The sequence below is a fragment of the Bos grunniens genome, chromosome 26, assembly GCF_055505025.1.
Source record: "Bos grunniens cultivar Pamir isolate PY7600 chromosome 26, Bosgru_T2T1.0, whole genome shotgun sequence".
Taxonomy (NCBI): domain Eukaryota; kingdom Metazoa; phylum Chordata; class Mammalia; order Artiodactyla; family Bovidae; genus Bos; species Bos grunniens.
The window spans coordinates 51,685,209-51,695,126 of record NC_141190.1 but is presented as its reverse complement, the minus strand read 5'-3'; the positions used below and the strand labels follow the sequence as shown (position 1 = coordinate 51,695,126).

The window sequence follows — 9,918 nt, the reverse complement described above, 5'->3', positions numbered from 1 at the left end:
TTTACAAAACGTGGGGTGAGATCAGAGGACACAGGGTTAGACTGCCTGACCGCAGCCACCTTGGCTAATTGCTGTTTCCCGACACTCCACCCCTTCAGGGCTTTCTCACCTCACAATCTGCATGCAGTCCATCTTCTGCTACACTCCCCTGGCGAGTAACGCTGACCTTTGAACCCACATCCTGCAGCAGCGGTAGATGCGACAGCAACAAACAGCTACATTCCCAACACACAGCAAACCCGACGCCAGGCATCACCTGGAACTCACGCTGCAGTCCTTGCCCTCAGGGGGCTAAAGAGCCACCCAGCGCACACGGAGCACCTTCACCTTCCACGGCCAAGTCTCGTCCACCGTCTGTCCTTGCGCAAATCAGCCCGTGTTTGCATCTGTGTCACCCCGAGGGGACCCCTGCGAGCTCGGGCCCCCTTCAGGACCTTCACACTTTCAAAATAGCATCTCACGCGCCGTCCCTGGACTTCTCTCAGTAAGGATCTGCAAAACCCCCCATAGGTGCCAGGCCCACCCCCGTATCCCAGAGTCGCAGAAGCCAAACTGCCAGGGCCTCCCCTTCTTTTGCCAAAACTGCTCATTCAAGTCGACAAACCACCGAGTATATGGTTGATGCGTCGTGAACCCAGGCGCACTGGGAGCCCCTTGAGGATGTCCCCCCAGGCCTAGGCTACTCATGCTTCCTACCTGCTGCACAACACGGCTCGCTGCCAGATGGGGACCTGCAGCCTCACAACATTCATCACCACTGTCACCTACAGCCTCACTGACAGAGGTGCTGGGTCCTTGTTCTAACTCCAATATACGCTGCTCTAGTTCTTCCAACGGAGAAGGCCCTGGCACCCCGCTCCAGTACCCTTGCCTGGAAAATCCCATGGACGGAGGGGCCTGGTGGGCTGCAGTCCATGGGGTCCCTGGGAGTCGGACACGACTGAGTGACTTCACTTCTACTTTTCACTTTGGTGCATTGGAGAAGGAAATGGCAACCCACTCCAGTGTTCTTGCCTGGAGAATCCCAGGGACGGGGGAGCCTGGTGGGCTGCCGTCTATGGGGTCGCACAGAGTCAGACACGACTGAAGCGACTTAGCAGCAGCAGCAGTTGTTCCAAGCGTCTCTGCACACTGCGCACCAGCACAGCATCGCATAGGGCACAATCCACATTCGCCTTCAGGGCAGTCAGGCAAATCCACCCTAGGGTGCCAGAAGCAGTCCGTGCCGCCTTGCTCAAGCAAACGGGAACTCACTGCTCCTAACGACTCTCAGTGCCAGCCAGTGGCCCGTCCATCGCCTCTCTGTCTCCCACTGGAGCCCACGCCCAGAGGGTCGCAGCCACATGGTGCCACATGCTGTATGGTGGCCCCTGGCTTCCTCCATCCAGTGAAGCCTCAGGCTTTTCTACCTGCTGGGTATCCTGCTGGCTACACCAACTGTCTCGCCGTATCTCACTGTGTGCACTGTTCACCAAACCCCTGGTAGGCAAGGGACAAGCTAAAAGGCAGGGAGAAAATGCGAGGACCTGCAGACACGTTTATTCTCTCCCGGCTGGTGCGGCAGCCATTAACAGTAGACACAATATAACACAACACCACACACCTGCCAGGGTTTTCCAGGTGGAAATTATACACGCTTTCAGAACAAAAGTAGCCTGTGGCGAAGCAAGTGCCTGGTGCCACGTGTGCAGTGCTGTGAGTGACCTCAGCTGTCATATAATCATCATTTATAAAACGTGGGGTGAGAGCAAGAGGCCGTGGGGCGAGAGGGCCTCAGCTGTCATATAATCATCATGTACAAAACGTGGGGTGAGAGCGAGAGGCCGTGGGGCGAGAGAGCCTGACTGCCATCTTTCCCTGCACACACGCGCACGCACGCACACACACACCCAGGAGCTGGCCTCTGCTGAGGCCACATGGTCCCAATAAAAGCATTCCTCCTCCCACCAGAAAAAAAGGAACTGAGATATGCAAGAGGACCAAAGCAAATGGAAACCAAAATAGCAGGTCTACTGCCTGAAAAGCATGGCGTGGAGGAGGGGATGAGGGCCTGGGGGCATGAGCACGCAGGCCTGGCCTGGAACCCAGCGCAGGCAGGGCCCCGAGTGTGCAGCACACGTGTGTGTGCACGTGTGTTCCCAGTGCTCGCACAGCTTTGAGGTCTGGATGTGTGAAAGCTGTCGGTTCTGGGCCAGGTGGGACCCCAGTCATCGCTACAGGCTTCATACCCCCTCCCACTCTGGCGTTTCACTGTCTGTATCCTGCCACACACAGAGTGGAGACAAATATATACCTCAGTGCTTCCGCAGGTCTTCTTAGACATGTTTTATTATTTTTACATTTTATCTGTTTAGTTAGCTATTCGGGGCTGTGCTGAGTCTCGGTTGCCAGAGCAGGGCTTTTCTCTAGCTGTGGCACGAGCCTCTCACTGCGGGGGCCTCTCCTGCTGTCGAGCGCGTGTCTCGGGCACACCGGCTCCAGCAGCTGCGGTTCCCAAGCTCCCGAGCACGGGCTCCGGAGTTGCGGCGCACAGGCCTGGCTGCTCCGCAACGCGTGGCAGTGGGCGCCTCCCAGATCAGGGACGGAACCCACGGGCTCTTTACCACCGAGCCAGCGGGGAAGCCCCTCACACGCGTTTTTAAGGAGACAGTCGTTAGCAAGTCTGACCGCAGGGTGAACATTTCTTTCTTCTGATGCCTCTTTCACACATTCTCCTCAAAGAACATCTTGTTTGTAAGAATAAAAATGTTGCCTGAGTAGAAACTATCACAATATTGAAAAATAATGATCCTTCAATTAAAAATAAAAGTCGCCTGAAAATGGAGAACTATCAGGGCAATGGGAAAAAGCGGACCCCCACTCCTCACAAATCATGTGTGCTGGGAACAAGGCTCCGCTGAAGGGTCGGAAGGGAGCGGTGGCCCCCTAAGAGCGGCACAGTGCGAGCGGGGGCACCGCCGGCGTCTGGGACCCAGCCCGCCCACTCAGAGGGGAGGTGGTGGGGGCGAGAGCCCCAGGCCTGGCACCCGTCACCGCTGGATGGGAACCGGCAGAGGCACAGACTGGGCATCTGCACCGTCCAGGGATTCTGTGGTTAATGAACCCATTCCCACGAGCGCAAGGCGGGACTCTTATTAAATCAAGGGAGTTTTATTAACGTCAGGAGAGGAGGGGATTGTTAAGGAAGCGTCCAAAGACAAATCTGTCAAAACTAGGAAAACCGAGGCTCGCCCTGGAAGCGCCCCAGGGCAGAAAAGCCGGTGGAGAAGGAGCGGTGGGCTCACAGCTCCGTGCACGCCGCGCCCACATCGTCGTAGCTGGACCCCGAGGATGCCTGCAAGGGGGGGTTCCTGTCCCACCTGCGGGGGGCCACCTCCCTGCAGCATGACAGGCGTGTCCTCTGCGGGCGGGTCACCTGAGGGCCAGAAGAAGCGTGGGTTACCAGAGCCATCAGGTCCCAGGGGCTCCCACACTCTGTGCCTGGGCAGGGCCCACCCGGAGGCACAGGGGGTTGCCCAGAACAGCCTGGTCCAGTTTGTCCAAAAGACTCACTGGAGTTCAGGCCACGTCCTGGAGGAAGTGAGTAAGGGAGGGGCTGCCTGACTTGTAATGACTGCTCACCAGTCCTCCTGGCCCGGACCCCAGCGCATCCTTGGCGGTGGGCTCTGTGCTGGGCTTCTCTGACCCACCCCAGGAGCTTCGGTTCAGGTGCTTAACTCCCCTGGGTTGATTCCAGGTATGCTCTGCCCCCCAACCCTTAACCACCAGAGCAGAGTGTGTGGGACCCCAGGATGGGCCAAGACTTGTTGACCTGTTGGCACCTTCTATTACTCGTCCTCACGGGCCAGGTGACTGGCTGGCTTGGCTGGGTCTCCTAAGGGCAGAGGGGCCTCGGGGAACCCAGGACAGCTAAGAGGGCGTGCAGCCAGCGAACACTGCATGGGCAGGGGGAGGGGTGCACACTTGTGTGTCCATGAGTCCTGGAGCCTGGCCCTGCTGCTGCCGCCCAAACATCCCCCCACAGACCTCCTGCCACCCTGGGAACACAAGGCTCCTCCCTGCTTCTGGCAAATTGGTCCCCACCCGCCCCTGAGGGCCTGCCCTGTCACCTGGGGGCTGAGGCAGGACCCACCCCATCACATCTCTGTACTTTAACTCTGCTCAGCACATGTCCTTGTCTGACCCCAGAGACCTTGTCCTCCTTGCAGCCTTTACATACAACCAGGCTGCCAGCACCTGCCAGACACTCACGCCCCGTCTGTTCATGACAAGCTCTGCCCACCTGCTGCATCATGGCCATTAGTCTCATCAGAAGTGGCAGAGGGCTTTGGGGAAGGTCATGGTGGCTATGCCTCCCCATCCTGATGACAGCCTAAAACAGTGCAAGGCCCACACGCTCACCAGTCAGGCAGGTCCCAGGCCTCAGGTGTGCACCACATGAATCCACCCATTCCTCAAGGATCTGCTCATAGATGACCTCAGAGACTTCCTCATGCCCTTGGGATTCTGCAAAGGAGCACACTGAGAGACCCCGCCCCGTGACGTCCTGGAAAAAGAAAAACAGCCTCTATACGGGTGGGGAGCAGCCCAACCTGCCAGGGCTGCCTCATGATTAAGGCGGATGTTTGCAGGTAACAGTGTCCTCGAATCAGTCTCCAATTCCAGCCTCAGCACTCTGGGCCCTTGCGGCCCTGGAGCTGAGGACACCTGTCCCAGGCCAGGGGCTCACCGTGTCTTCACCTCACTCCACACAGCACCTCTCCTGTCTGTCGGCCCTTCTGTCCCAGGCCCCTTCTATCCCAGGCCGGGGGTCACAGTGTCCTCACCAGCCCCAGGACCTCTCCTGTCTGTCCCGGCCTTTCTGTCCCAGCCTTTCTATCCCAGGCCCCTATCTATCCCGGCCCTTCTATCCCAGATCAGATCAGATCAGTTGCTCAGTCGTGTCCGACTCTTTGTGACCCCATGAATCGCAGCACGCCAGGCCTCCCTGTCCATCACCAACTCCCGGAGTTCACTCAGACTCACGTCCATCGAGTCAGTGATGCCATCCAGCCATCTCATCCTCTGTCGTCCCCTTCTCCTCCTGCCCCCAATCCCTCCCAGCATCAGAGTCTTTTCCAATGAGTCAACTCTTTGCATGAGGTGGCCAAAGTACTGGAGTTTGAGCTTTAGCATCATTCCTTCAAAAAGATCCCAGGGCTGATCTCCTTCAGAATGGACTGGTTGGATCTCCTTGCAGTCCAAGGGACTCTCAAGAGTCTTCTCCAACACCACAGTTCAAAAGCATCAATTCTTCAGCGCTCAGCCTTCTTCACAGTTCAACTCTCACATCCATACATGACCACAGGAAAAACCATAGCCTTGACTAGACGAACCTTTGTTGGCAAAGTAATGTCTCTGCTTTTGAATATGCTATCTAAGTTGGTCATCACTTTAAGCGTCTTTTAATTTCACGGTTGCACTCACCATCTGTAGTGATTTTGGAGCCCAGAAAAATAAAGTCTGACACTGTTTCCACTGGTTCCCCATCTATTTCCCATGAAGTGATGGGACCGGATGCCATGATCTTCATTTTCTGAATGTTGAGCTTTAAGCCAACTTTTTCACTCTCCACTTTCACTTTCATCAAGAGGCTTTTGAGTTCCTCTTCACTTTCTGCCATAAGGGTGGTGTCATCTGCATATCTGAGGTGATTGATATTTCTCACGGCAATCTTGATTCCAGCTTGTGTTTCTTCCAGTCCAGCATTTCTCAGGATGTACTCTGCATATAAGTTAAATAAACAGGGTAACAATATACAGCCTTGATATACTCCTTTTCCTATTTGGAACCAGTCTGTTGTTCCATGTCCAGTTCTAACTGTTGCTTCCTGACCTGCATACAAATTTCTCAAGAGACAGATCAGGTAGTCTGGTATTCCCATCTCTTTCAGAATTTTCCACAGTTTATTGTGATCCACACAGTCAAAGGCTTTGGCATAGTCAATAAGGCAGAAATAGATGTTTTTCTTTAACTCTCTTGCTTTTTCCATGATCCAGCAGATGTTGGCAATTTGATCTCTGGTTCCTCTGCCTTTTCTAAAACCAGCTTGAACATCAGGAAGTTCACGGTTCACGTATTGCTGAAGCCTGTCTTGGAGAATTTTGAGCATTACTTTACTAGCGTGTGAGATGAGTGCAATTGTGCGGTCGTTTGAGCATTCTTTGGCATTGCCTTTCTTTGGGATTGGAATGAAAAGTGACCTTTTCCAGTCCTGTGGCCACTGCTGAGTTTTCCAAATTTGCTGGCATATTGAGTGCAGCACTTTCACAGCATCATCTTTCAGGATTTGGAATAGCTCAACTGGAATTCCATCACCTCCACTAGCTTTGTTCGTAGTGATGCTTTCTAAGGCCCACTTGACTTCACATTCCAGGATGTCTGGCTCTAGGTGAGTGATCACACCATCGTGATTATCTGGGTAGTGAAGATCTTTTTTGTACAGTTCTTCTATGTATTCTTGCCATCTCTTCTTAATATCTTCTGCTTCTGTTAGGTCCATACCATTTCTGTCCTTTATCGAGCCTGTCTTTGCATGAAATGTTCCTTTGGTATCTCAGATTTTCTTGAAGAGATCTCTAATCTTTCCCATTCTGTTGTTTTCCTCTCTTTCTTTGCATTGATTACTGAAAAAGGCTTTCTTACCTCTTCTTGCTATTCTTTGGAACTCTGCATTCAGATGTTTATATCTTTCCTTTTGTCCTTTGCTTTTCACTTCTCTTCTTTTCACAGCTATTTGTAAGGCCTCCCCAGACAGGCCCCTTCTATCCCAGGCCCCTTCTATCCCAGGCCGGGGGTCACAGTGTCCTCACCGGCCCCAGCACCTCTCCTGTCTGTCCCAGCCCCTTCACAGCTCCAGCTCTGCCTCCAAATGGAGGTGTGGACTCCAGTCATGTCCCAGGTCAGCAGCTCTCTGCACCTATGAGTCTGCAAAGGCAGCTGGGTGCCCACATAGGGTCAGACAACTCAGAGAGATGGGTTCAGGGTGACAATGTGGAATCCAGGTCAGATCCATGGCAGGGGGCTTGCACAACCAACGTGCCATCCACTGCTTGTCTTTGGGAGCATCAGCCTAAACCCAGACAGCAATAAATAAAACTACCTCTTGCTTCAGATATCGGAAGATTTGCAACAGGAATTTGCCTGCCTCCATCCTTCTCTCCTTAAATGTAAGAGGATTCCCAGTGCTGATGGTTATATTTTTATTAACTTGCTGGACAACTTGTAAGGTCAGTGATTAAGTAACAATTTCCTTTCTAAGCATTTACCTACTTCTTGATAAGTCTCTGAAAGTGTCCAGGGCAGCACTACCGTGCAAGTTCCAAATAATCACATTCTGAGAATCTCTTCCTGAGACTGTCGGTTAATTACAAAGGATGGTGAAAACTGGCACAGTGATCATGTTAGAGCTATCGGTGGTTACAGTGAAGGGCCCGTAATAACACCTCACACTGATCGCCTGCGCGTGTGAACACGGGCTGACCTAACTCTACCATGGCTCCGTGAGGGTGAGGGAGCCACAGGGCTCTGGTGGGGCTGGGCTGGGACTCAACCCCACACCCTTAGTTTAATGCATCTCTGGTTGAACCCAGGGTGCTCTGATTCTGCTAATGTACTGAACAGGGGCTGAGACATCACACCCGTGTGCACCCCCTGTCAGAACCTGAGAGACAGGGACATGTCCTGAGGGGCTGTGTCCAACTGAACCCTTACAGCTGCTAACAGGAGGCTTCAAATCACCTCTAGCCCCCTGGCCTCCTAACACAATAGTCAGGCCATTGTCTATAATGAATACTGTTCCTTAAACTACACGTAAATGGAAATTCATGAAATGAACAAGGATAAGCATAACAGTTGATAACACAAAGGAGAATTCCTATCACAAGGATGCAAATACTTGAAGTATAACAAAACTGCCTGAATCATCCTCCAATGCTGCCACAGAAAATCTCAAAAGTGAACAATTTTAGATGAGTGAAATCATCAGTGAATAGAGTGTAAGTGCAACACGAGAAGACTTGCCACAGACAGGTGGACAAGAGTCATAATTACTGAGTGAGCTGTCACCACTCAGGTTAGCAAAACCTTCCCCACGTTACAATTTTGCTGAAATTTATTTTTCCTATGTAGTATTCTTCTCTATAGATGACTCATTATATGTATAATTACTAAGGAGTTAATATCTTTATATTTTAAGACTTTTTACACAAATAAATTCATAAATAAGGAAACTTCATTTGTCAGATCCTACAGGCTGGTGCTGGTTTGGAAGAACGCTCCTCATCCTATCAAACCTGCCTCTGATCCTGGAGTTCTCAACCCAGGCAGCTTTGCCCCCAGTAGACAGCTGGTCGTGTCTGGAGACACTTCTGGTTGTCACAGCATGGGGGGAAGGTGCTGCTCAGCACCCCACAGCACCCAGGATGCCTACGGCAGAGAGTTACTGGCTCCAGACCTCAGGGGTGAAGCCCTGGTCAGCAGGCACATGAACCTCTGGGATTACTGAAGCAGCTCCACACCCTCCCCCTGCCCCCCCACGCTGTGTGGGGCACATGTGTGTCCATCTCCTGCTTTCTCCACTGGGTCTCCTTTCTCACTGGCCTGGATCCCCAGCGCACTCTTAAGGGCCAGGACACTTGAATTCCCAGGACACTTACCCCTGCCCCGCAGCTTCCCAAGTAGAATCCTAGCCACCAGCCCACTGAAGACAAGGCCATGCAGTGACCCCAGGATGATGATGGCCATGATGGTAGGCAGGGTCCCCTGTGATGCTGGCAGGGGTGCCTGGCTGGGCTCCACAGGTCCTGCAGGGAGATGCTCAGAGGGGAGAAGCATGCTCAGTGTGGTGTTCAACTGAAGGCCCTCCTGTGTTCATGCTGTGGGTGAAGCCCTGGGTGTGAGAGGCACAGAGCTGTGAGGGCCTGCCTGGGGGGAGCTCAGGGGACTCTGCCAGGCAGCAGTGATGCCCTTGGGAGACCAGCTTAGAGGTGTGTGTGCGTGTGTATATGTTGTGGGTGTGTGTGTGCATGTGTGTATATGTTGTGGGGGTGTGCATGTGTGTGTATCTTGGGGGGTGCACATGTGTAATGTAGGGGGTGTGTGCATGTGTGTAAATGTGAGGGTGTGTGTGCATTTGTGCATGCTGTGGGGGTGTGTGTGTGAACGTGTATATATGTTTGGGGGTGTGTGCATGTGTGCATATGTTCTGGGGGTGTGTGTGCACATGTGTATATGCTGTGAGGGTGTGTGTGCATGTATATGCTGTGGGGGTGTGTGTGCAGGTGTGTATATGTTGTGGGGTGTGTGTGTATGTCCATATGTTGTGGGGGTGTACATGTATGTATATGTTGTGGGAGTGTGTGTGCACATGTGTATATGTTGAGGGTGCACTTGTGTATCTTGTGGGGGTGTGCATGTTTGCATATGTTGTGGAAGTGTGTGTGCACATATGTGTATGTTGTGAGGGTGTGTATGTGTATGTTGTGGAGGTGTGTGTGCATGTGTGTATATGTTGTGGGGGGGTGTGCTTGTGTACTGGTTCTGGAGGGGTGCATGTGTGTATGTTGTGGGGGTGTGTGTGCACATGTGTGTATGTTGGGGTGCACATGTGTATGTTGTGGGGGTTGCATGTTTGCATATGTTTTGGAGGTGTGTGTGCACATACGTGTATGTTGCAGGGGTGTGTAGGCCTGTGTGTATGTTGTGAGGGTGTGTGTGTGTGCATGCGTGTATATGTTGCAGGGGTGTGTGTGCCTGTGTGTGTTGTGGGAGTATGTGTGCATGTGTATATGTTGTGTGGGGTGCATGTATGTATGTTGTGGGAGTGTGTGTGCACATGTGTATATGTTGGGGGGGTGTGCATGTGTGTATATGTTGAGA

At 52.7% G+C, this 9,918-nt stretch overlaps 1 long non-coding RNA gene across 1 annotated transcript; it reads right to left on the bottom strand.

The window, feature by feature from the left end:
• Positions 1-3,134: 3,134 nt before the first annotated feature.
• LOC147344604 (uncharacterized) lies at positions 3,135-8,844 on the bottom strand. Its single transcript, XR_015155821.1, has 3 exons — positions 8,697-8,844; positions 4,402-4,521; positions 3,135-3,415 (listed from the first exon to the last, which is right to left on the bottom strand). It is a non-coding gene; the product is annotated as an uncharacterized LOC147344604 (long non-coding RNA).
• Between the last annotated feature and the right edge of the window lie 1,074 nt (positions 8,845-9,918).